General features: G+C 32.3%; 2 long non-coding RNA genes across 3 annotated transcripts; both read right to left on the bottom strand.

Annotated features, from left to right (window-relative positions):
- Positions 1–346: 346 nt before the first annotated feature.
- LOC143303493 (uncharacterized) lies at positions 347–1273 on the bottom strand. The gene is made up of 3 exons (XR_013059877.1): positions 945–1273; positions 662–790; positions 347–414 (listed from the first exon to the last, which is right to left on the bottom strand). It is a non-coding gene; the product is annotated as an uncharacterized LOC143303493 (long non-coding RNA).
- A 6213-nt stretch (positions 1274–7486) lies between these two features.
- On the bottom strand, positions 7487–9884 carry LOC143303522 (uncharacterized). 2 transcript variants are annotated; one of them, XR_013059915.1, is made up of 7 exons: positions 9307–9884; positions 8999–9094; positions 8644–8922; positions 8300–8568; positions 8120–8216; positions 7853–7957; positions 7487–7775 (listed from the first exon to the last, which is right to left on the bottom strand). It is a non-coding gene; the product is annotated as an uncharacterized LOC143303522 (long non-coding RNA). The 2 variants fall into 2 exon arrangements; XR_013059914.1 differs by having other exon boundaries at positions 7487–7957.
- Between the last annotated feature and the right edge of the window lie 858 nt (positions 9885–10742).

Raw genomic sequence — 10742 nt, 5'->3', positions numbered from 1 at the left:
AAAGTTATAAATGCTGTTTTCAAAGAGTTCCTTAGCTCACCATAAACCAGATAAGAATCTTTGGTTCCGTCTAGAAAAAGAAACCTTCAGATCAAACCGAAAGGGGTTCGGATTATATTTTCTAATCGTATTTGTATATTTCTTTTTACGGTCAGCTTGTCATCCACGTACAATCGAACAGAGAGTCCATTAATTATTTCCCTTCGACTTGTTTCAGGGGGAGCATCTCTGAAGCCATGCCGGCTGACGAGTTCGCTGGAAATCGAAACAGAAGCAAACCAAGACTGCAACCACCTTAACGAACCGCTATTATCACTGGCAAGGTCATCGGGCAGATCTAATCATGCTCACGCCGACCATGCTTCCTGTGCACTCGTTCCTCTTTCTTAACGACGTCAACCAGAAGATCGGGTGCTAAGAAATTCGAAATCGAGTTGATTGAAAATCTCAAGGAATATTAAAAAAAATACGAATAAACAATTTCATATAGAAATCATCCATTTTGGGCAAAGAAAAGAAACAATCAGAAAAAGGAATAACCACAGAAGCTCTGAATTTCATTGCTTCCTAATGGTACTTCCTTGGATATTTTTACATTCTGGAGGCGTGAACGAACTCTGAAAAACAGAAACGACTTCTATCGGATGATCGAAAGAACTACCTGGACACTGAGTATAATTATTCACACGTGCGGATGCCATTTCCGGCATGTTTCTCCATGAAGAAGGTCAGCTTCAGTTTTTGCCACTTGTAGATAGAAGTTGAAGTGGCGGACGTCTTAACGAGGTTGCTAGAATGTCAAAGAAATAGATGAGGGAAATATTATGAAGATATATTTATGAATATCTAATTGAGCATTTAATTAAGAACTTAATCGAAAGACCAAAATAAGTTGGTTCTTGAGACCAAGTACCTATCTAAGTATAATAGTCTTTTGTACTTACGGTTTAGTAAGAGGACTCGAGTAAAACGATTACTCGTTAAAAGGAACAATAGAATAATCATGCCTCCGCAGACGGTGGTCTCTGCTTTCATGCCTCATCGCGGAGAATCTCAGCGAAAAAAGTGTCCCGAAGCGTGAGCTGAAAGGTGGCTATCTAGGCTGCCTAGTGAATGCCGTCGCCATGGTGGAGCTGGCGTGTAGCAACTCCCTAAGTCCAGGAACCTAATCCTGCGTCAGAAAGACAAAATTCGCTACGGAGAAAAGTAAACAAAAATATATATATAGGGAAGAAGCGACAAAGATTAAAGATCGTTAAGAATTACAGGTAATTTAATGATAAAAGGGAGAAAGAATTGTGTAAAAATTCTACTGGAAAAGAAAAGAAAGATTAAGCCTCCAACGAGAAAGACGTGCTCAGAAGCGAGTCCTGCGTAGCGCCATGTAGAGGAGCAGGAAGAAAATATTGGTAATCTCATCGAACGACGAGCGCTTGATATTCACAATTAGAACTCGATATTTTAGCTTCTTATAATATCCTAATAAACTGTCATTTATCGATTACAATTGTCCTGTCGTATTTTATTGTGTTTGCTTTATAAATGTGAACTTTATTCAAAAAGAGTTCATCGATATAACGGTATTGAAGAGAACTACTCGAGAAACTATATAGAGGATTTAATTAATGTGTGGATCAACGTATGTATCACTATATGTAACAATAATATTGACTGTATATGTACGTGTGTAATAAAAGATTTCTGGTTTACAATGTTTACGATACTGATATAAAAATACCATATAGAGGATTTAATTAACGTGTATATCTACGTATATATCATTATATGTAACAGTAACATTATGTGCATATGCGTATAATATTGGTTAAATGTTAAATGTTAATATTGGTTAAATGCGTTAAAGTGAAATGTTATTTACCTATTCAAGATAGCAAAGTAGACATACCATATAGAGGATTTACTACTGTTAACACTCGGTATTCTCGTATTCAAAGTATTTAACCAAATAATTTGGGAATCCAGCGGACGAGCTTGTATTTAATATGATTATATTTAATATAACAACTTTACTCAATATACGCGTAGGATTTTAAATGTCATGAGGGTTGCAGCGGACTCAATTTTAATGTACCTCGATATCTTAGCTTCTTATAATATCCTAATAAAATGTCATTTATCGATTACAATTGTCCTGTCGTATTTTATAGTGTTTGCTTTATAAATGTGAACTTTATTCAAAAAGAGTTCATCGATGATTATCCATTACAGGTTGTTAATAAACCTGAATTATGCACAAAGGAATTGCCGTTAATAACTTAAGATTCTCTGCCCGTCGTACAGGGTACACATAGTAATTATTCTCGACGATCGTAACGTTTAAGTCCAATTCGAGCTTATAGTCCCATGCGAGTTAAACAACGACAATAGTTTGAATTTCTATTTGTTCGTTTGTCGTCTGTTTATACCCGGAGCACCTGCTGTAAACCAATACAAAATTTATTAGATCTATAAATAACACATATAAAACTTATTAATTTATAATTAATATAAAATAGGAGAGCACGAAACTTCCTATTTTATGGATATGTTAAATCTTTGTAAAAAATACCATATCATTAGTATCATTTTAATCGTTCTAAAGGATTTAGCCGCATAAAGCTGAGACCCTTGGAAGAATCGATGTTCACGCGTGACAAATTGAAATTGTGCGAAGGTTCCGGTACGAACATCACAAGCCGAACATCGATACCAGGGGCACAGGCACATGTTCTGGGTTCATTATATATTTATAAAAGGCTGACGATTCAGTAGATGGTCCGGGTAAATTTAAATTGTAAATGAACGCATTGCTGGTTTCAAGTAAAAGCCTGGATAAGAGCGGATATGGTATGAGAGTCTGTCGTGGAAAGGGGAACAGGCCGCTTTTATTTGTAAAGTTTGAATCTCCTCGATATTGAAGATGTTGAAGCTGCAAGTATGTATTTCATTTTAATCCATTCGAGACCGAGATTTAATTGTAAAACGATACCTAGGTGTCGGTACGATCTGAATGTTTAGTTGGAATGATTCTGTGTTTTACTCTCTCCAGGGTATCCTTTTCATACTTTGATTTTAAATCGATGACAATCTTAAATAGTATGCCTCATATTTTTAAAATATAAAATTATATACTATGTTATTCTATAACGTATTATGTACAGTTATATATATATATATATATATATATATATATATATATATATAATAATTCTATATTGAAAAAAATATGAAATTAACATGATATATACATTACTACATAAGTTATATATAAAATATGTATATTATACCCTTGCCTACTGACTGATATGAATTTCTTTCGGTCTCGAATGCGTTAAAAGAGAGCGCAAAGAAGTCGAAATTACTTATTGTAATTAGTAAAACGACCTGAGAGGCAGACAGATACAAGAAAGAAGGAATATTATATTAGCGGCATTATCATGTTTTTGCTCTCTTTAATTCTTTCATCGAGACAGACAATCTACAGGTATTAATCGACCAATTTCTCCAAGCTGATAACTTCGAATTGATGTTTATATATAAGAAGTGTTATGTGTTAATCTGTCTAAATATATATATATATATATCTGTCATATATATATATATATATATATATATATATATATATATATATATATATATATATATGAAATATAGTGCGATCATCGCAGTGGGAGGAAATATATATATATATATATGTACTACTTACTCAAACTATGGATCACATAACCTATACGAAAAAAAAAAAAAAATTATTGTACACTATAAAGCAAGAGGTTAAATCTTTAATCTGTTAAGAATTAAATTTTTTATTGTAACTGCGAAAATTATAAAAGTACCAAGCGAAGCAAGTACGGAATATATGCGGAGTATGAATCGCTCAACGAACCAAAGAGCGGCTCAGTGACAAAATTAGTAAAGTAAAGACCACAAATATTACAACATTATATTCTACCACAAAATAATTCTCTATACAAAAAAGGTACACAACGAATCGATTTTTCATAACGATAAGAGTCAACAGAACCAATCAAGACCAGGCGAGACTCTCATAAGACAACGATATCAGAGGGATCAAATCAGCGACTTCAATCTATGTTACAGAGTATAGTTATCAAGAAAAATTGCTCTTTTCATGAAAAGTATGGTAATGATACTCTTATAATACATTGTATATCTGGCAGTCGGATGTGCCCGTGGCCATCGGAAATGTAAAGACGACGCTTTTAGAAAGTGATAGCGCCATCGCGTTTTAAAAACGCGTTAGAAGAAGGACGGTTTCGCTATCCAAGGCGAATCGAAAAGTGTGCGTGTTGCGAGAATCAGAGTTGATCGAGACGTCGAAGCATAGAGTCGTTAGAATTGAGTTGCGAGTGTTGTCGAGTGTTAGAGTTGCTAGTGAGAGAGAGAGAGAGAGAGAGAGAGAGAGAGAGAGAGAGTTACCAAATAGTTGTCAAGTTATTTGTTGTAAATACGAGCGTTGCATTTAGTTTTCCTGTTAATCAAACATCGTTTCTCTGTCTAACTAATATCTGTATTTTCAATCCATTATTAATAAATTATAATTAATCGGACAAAATTACACCTTTAATATATTCCGATATTACATTATCGCGATGTAATATTTATCATGCTTATTTTGTACGTAAAACGAATCGTTGGAATATTCCCGAAGCTAACGAAGCATTTCCCAAAAGTTAAACCGAAGAAATTAACGCGAATAGTTAAGTGAAATTTTTCCATTAACTTGCTGACCAACCGGCAAATAAAAAATCATAAAAATTGTTTCAATGTGTTGAGGTCACGCATAACTTCTTTTTTCATTGACGATTACCAAACAGGTAAAATTTCGAAATTGTACGAAGGCCACGTGACCAGATCGTATTGGAATTTGAAGTGCATGGAAAAAGACAACTCGAAGTACAAACCTTGAGCTGTACTACTCGAAGTACAAACGTGAACTAATGGATGCAGAAAAGCAATTAACGCCAAACATCCGAACAGCATCTTGGAGCCCGTCATTGTTCTGAAATAAAAGAAGTGACGAATTAAAAAGACGCAGAACTAATAATAATAAAGGAAACTTAGTTCGTATTATAAATTGAATTTACATCAGAAAAGAAACACGATCAAGCGAAACAGATCGTAGAAATGACAAATATCATCGATATACGTTTCAGTGTAATTTCACTTTTGAAAATTATTTAGTTTAATACGATCGTATTCATCGCTCTGAAACTTTCATTGTGCTGCAATTTGTGCTGCGTCTTTTTAATTTCTCTATCTTTCTGTGTTTTCGGAAAAATTACTTGAAAGATTAAGAATTGCTTGCCTTATTTTATTTTCGATTAGTTAGGATTTGATTATTCCAGGTAAGCTTTATTATTTATAACAGGTTTTATCACTTGTTTATTATTTAGGAGTTTGTTATTTTAGGATTAGTACCTTTTAGGATTTCTTATCCTTCGAGTTTCTGTTTCAGATATCTAGGTCTATTTCAAGATGTTTTATTACATTAGGATTATTTATTCGATTAAGATAATTTAAGAGTTTCACAATGTACAAAGAAATAATCGCGTGAAATTTAGATTTATGCTTTAAACGTATTAAACACGCGGTAATTTCAATGTCTATAGCCTCGAACGTGTTCTGATTAGTTGTGTCATTGTCTGTGACATTGAAATCACAAAAATCCATTGCAAGTGTGCTGTCATGCAATGTGGATGTAATTGGGTTTTTTGGGTATTTCCTGTATCATCTGATTTGTACAGTACTATTTTAACGCAAGGACAGGAAAGTTATTATATATTTCCCGTCCATTATTTGAATCGTTGTGAAGTGTAACGAATTATATTCGATTCGAGGAGATGTTAATGAATTACCCATTTCATATGTAATTACATGGAAATAAAAATCATTGCAAAAATAATTGATCTAATGACAACGGAATTTCCAATATTTTTTTGTTTCGTCACGTCTTTTTCATAATATATCTTTTATAGGTACGTGATTTATTAATCGTTCGAATGGAAATAATTATTCGTATAATATTCAAATGATTCTAGCCATAAAATAAATTAAAACGATACCTGTCAATGATATGCAATCTGCGTATGACGTCAACCTCGATCTATGCTTATACAAGAAATTTTATCAATCAATGACTAGATATACAATAATCAAATATTATAAAATTTCCTGAAAACCTTTAGGTGTTAATATTAAGGTGTTAATATCTTTAATATTTGCAAGTTATTGTTTAGCGCTAATTAGTTAGAATGTAACAAGTGGTGTACCACAATTGAGATAATTAAGCCACACGAACAATCTTATTTAGATCTTTTTAATTTTTTAATTCTCTTTTGCTCCAATACTTTGTAAAATTAATCTTCATTAGCTACTACACATCATAGAATAACAAGAGATAATTTTTCTTATATAACGTTTCATTCATAAAATCTATCATTAAAGTATATCTTCATAAAAATATCATTCCATACTAACGGTATATTTGGTGTCATACGAGATAACAGTTACCAGTGATGACATATGTAACTTTATAAAGATATCTCGTTTTATTATATATTAAAAGAATGTACTCATTGCTGCTATATTTCAGATGAAAAAAAGGAGGCAACGATTTTACAGTAAAATCGTTCGTTTACAACTGATTCATTTACATTTCATGATAATACTGTGCATTCTGAATATGCTATGATTTGGTTTAAAATAATAAATAGTCCATTCTTGCATACTATTGTTCCAGCTTTACTTGTATTTTCGATATTGATATAAATAGAAAGACAATTAATGTCGTTCGAGTCTATTTTCGGATCATTTATATTACGTTTAATCCATATAGTTATTATATGAGACATAGTATCGTAAAATTTGGAAGAATAAAACGTTCGTACAGGATGTACATTTTATAAGAACTCCAACAAATCTGCGTGTGCACCTAAAATACAAACTGATAGTGATTGTTCATAAGTTTATATACATTATCTAATGTCAATCGAAGGTATCAATTCTTTTTCTCCATAAGAGTACTTTTTCATTTATATGTGTTCAAAAATACATGTGTTCAACCGTGAAGCATATGTCACCTACAACGAAAAAGAGTTTCCCTATACTTAATATTTCCTTTATATACCTATGAAAGTCTATTCTTCGCGTAGTATGAAATTATGAATAAATCTGGAATATTGTTCAATCTGAAAAGAAAAATAACTTATTGACATCATTCATTGATACGAGATTCAGAATGTTTGTTTTGTCTTCAGAGAAAGAAGGCAGCCCTTTCTTTTAATGTGAAATAGAAAGCGAAAATTTGAAAACAGATTTTTTGGAAATTTACTTGCAAATATCGTTTTCAATATCGTGATTTTCTTCCCAATGGTACTGTACTTTCAAATTTTCCAGTATCCCTCTAAAAACAAAAAGTCGAACCTCGTTATTATTAACGTAGGCACTACAAGGAAGAGAAGTATTAGAAAGCAGCTCCTTTTTATTATGGATTTCTTTATAATCATGTAAATAAGAAATTCCGGAAATTTTTTCCTCAAGAATTTAATTCTTGTGTTTTGATTGATAATTATTACACTGCATACTAACTTTTCGCATACTGTTCGCGTCTAACAATTTCCTAATAATAACTACTTCAAAATTACATATGTTCTTGCACGAAAGTACGTATGATACAATTACAATTGATTCTAAAATAATAATTATTTAAAGATATTAAGATACTAATTAAACGTTTCACTATATTTCAAAATCTGGAACAACAAATTTTTATTTATAAAAAATGAAACTGTGTTTATATATTCTTTATCATGATGCTATTTCTTATTACCATGTCGACATTTTTTAAAATTCATTTTGTTATCTCTACGCAATATGAAAATTCATATACTGCTTAATATTTTTTACATATTATCCATCCACCGCATGATATCTCCTGAAAAATCAAAATATTAATGTTATATTATTACAATGCTTCTTAAATTTCAATTTTTGACAAATTTGAAATCCAATATATTTTGCACAATTATTATTTATCAAAAAATTCTAAGTTAGTAACTTTCTTTTCAAATGGCAAATAACATATACTTTGACTTACCTGTAAGTTTTTGTTCCTAATCATCATTTCCTCTTATAGAACATCATTATTGATCTTATAATTACTACCGGTGTCATAGATATTGTAGTGGCTACAACTGAATTAATAGAAAATGATAAATAACTGTGTATAACACTAACACATAACTGTGTATAACAATGACACATAACTTTTACTTACATATCAGTCGATAAGGGATTACTGTGATATCCTGTTGATGTTTCTTAAGGCACTTGATTAGGTGTGATACGGTATCATTCCTTATGGTATACTGTAGATAAGTATTTTAGAAAATGACAAGAATAAATCTAAATTATTCAGAGGTTCCAGTTTCGACTTAGACATAAATACAGGACCATTTGCAAAGAAGAAAGGGTGCGTTTCTACAGCCTCGTTATAGTAACCATGAATACCAATCTCTGAATTACTGGTTACTAAACATAAATATCCTATAAAATTTAATATATTTCTTTAATTTTTAATACATACATGAGTTAGTAGTTCTAAATTATGAATCATCCTACCTGTGATATTACACTTTTCCTTATAATATCATCACTCAAGTGAACAACATTAAGATCATGTAAACCATGTCATCCTATCTTACTGTGAAGATACTTAGTTATGTTATCTAACATTATAAAAATATCATCAAATTCAAGTCCTTTTATTCACATCACATGGCCACGACGATCTGGTTCTTCGTTATATAATGTTCTAAAATTTGTCGTACATATAGGATGTATAAACCGTGATATCAAGGTATCAGTTCTTCCTTCCCAAGGGACAGTTTCATTAAAATTCTGATAGAATTAAAAATTAATTATTAATATTCTAACAATCATATATGTTAAATACATTATAGTCAACGATATATACCTGAGCGAATGTAGGGGTGATTCCTTGATAATTATAAATGTCATCAGCCCACATCATTGTGCCACTTCTTTGTACTCCAGCCTCTAGATTAACAGCCTAAACAAACATACAAAATTTTATAGAAGCTGTACAAAATATAGTATATATGCGCAATATTGAAGCGTTCAAGGGGATATAAAGGTAATGTACATCACATACACGTGTACTCTCATGCAACAAAATACAATTAGATTTAATAGTATAAGCTCTTTTATTCATCATAATAGATTGGAAATTTAAGTGTCTTACGAGGGTGAGTAAAAAGTTACCCGCTCTGTCGGTATAGAATTTATTTTAAGCAATTGTCAAAAAAGACATACATCATTTTTTGACATAATCACTCAATTTCTGTATACACTTTGTCCATTTGCTGAAGGACCTTCGTATTTTCTCATTAAAAAATGTTTTGGGCTGAGCTGCGAACCACGAATGCATCGTCGTCTTCACCTTTTCATCAGCTTTCTCGGCATCCATCTCGCACAAACTTTTTAAAACCCAAATCTGTCGTGCACTATTGCATAAGCAGAGCCGTGGCTGATTTGCAAATGATTTGCCACATTATCCAGCGTCACTCGTCTATTCCATAGAGCATAAGTTCATGAGCACGTTCAATGTTGTCATCGTGGATGTGGACGGGCGTCCAGCTGTTTTTTCATAACACTTGTGCGATCTTCTTTGAACTTTTGTGCCCATTCAAACACACTTCGTGACAAAACACTTTCTCCATAATGTGCATTAAATCTTTGATAAATATAGGCATCAAATATAACCTCCGACCACAAGAAACGAATCACAGCATCCTGCACTGTTTTCCTGCAAATCACCATTGCAAAGCGCTATTACTCGCGCAACGGTCACAAACGAATCGACGTAACACAATGAAACCTACGCAGCAGCACTGAACAGATATTGACGTCATACGAAGAGTGCAGATGGATCAGTACGGTCGACAGAAGTTTTAACTATCTGGAGTGCGGATAAATTTTTACCGAGAGTCGTATAGGAATCTATAATCTGTAAGTACACCTTTGGCTGAATGGAAATTTCTCTTACATATAGTCAAAAATGCAGAAACAGTGTATTGAATTGGAAAGTGATAAAAAATAAGTGAAGTTTCAAGGTTGCATGTGATTGCATGAGTACACAGGACGTTTTTAGCGAATAAAAAATAATTTTGAAAGACACGAGACTTATCTTGTATTTTATGCACTCTCTGTGTCCGAATTTCCAGAAGCTCTCTATCTTATGAAGTGTTTTAGATTAGCCGGAAAATTTTGTATGTACATACAAGAAGTATACGATCTAAGTGGAATATTCCATTATTCTCTTGATACAACAGAAACGAAATTTACAGAACTTCTCAGAAAGTTGGTTTATTATTACCAAATTAATAGAATTAATATACGTTTATCATCTTTACATACCTAAGTCGTGGAGGTTTATCGTGCGTAAAAAATTAGTGTCGTTTCAAAGTTACATTTCGTACATTTTAAGCCTATAATTTGTAACGTACAAAACAATGTAAGTTTGAGCTGTTTCTTATCTCCACAATAAGAAAATCCAACTTTACGTTTTTTACACAATGATATTTATGGAACAGTAATATCATATTATTGCATCGCTTGGAGAATGAAGTCAAGGTACGATGTGACCCTAGTGTAAACGCTGGGATAGCCAGCTGTGCCGCACTTATAAGCGTAAGACA

Source organism: Bombus vancouverensis, chromosome 13 (assembly GCF_051014615.1).
Source record: "Bombus vancouverensis nearcticus chromosome 13, iyBomVanc1_principal, whole genome shotgun sequence".
Lineage (NCBI taxonomy): Eukaryota > Metazoa > Arthropoda > Insecta > Hymenoptera > Apidae > Bombus > Bombus vancouverensis.
The sequence above is the reverse complement of the archived record's forward strand: the minus strand, read 5'-3'. Positions and strand labels throughout refer to the sequence as shown.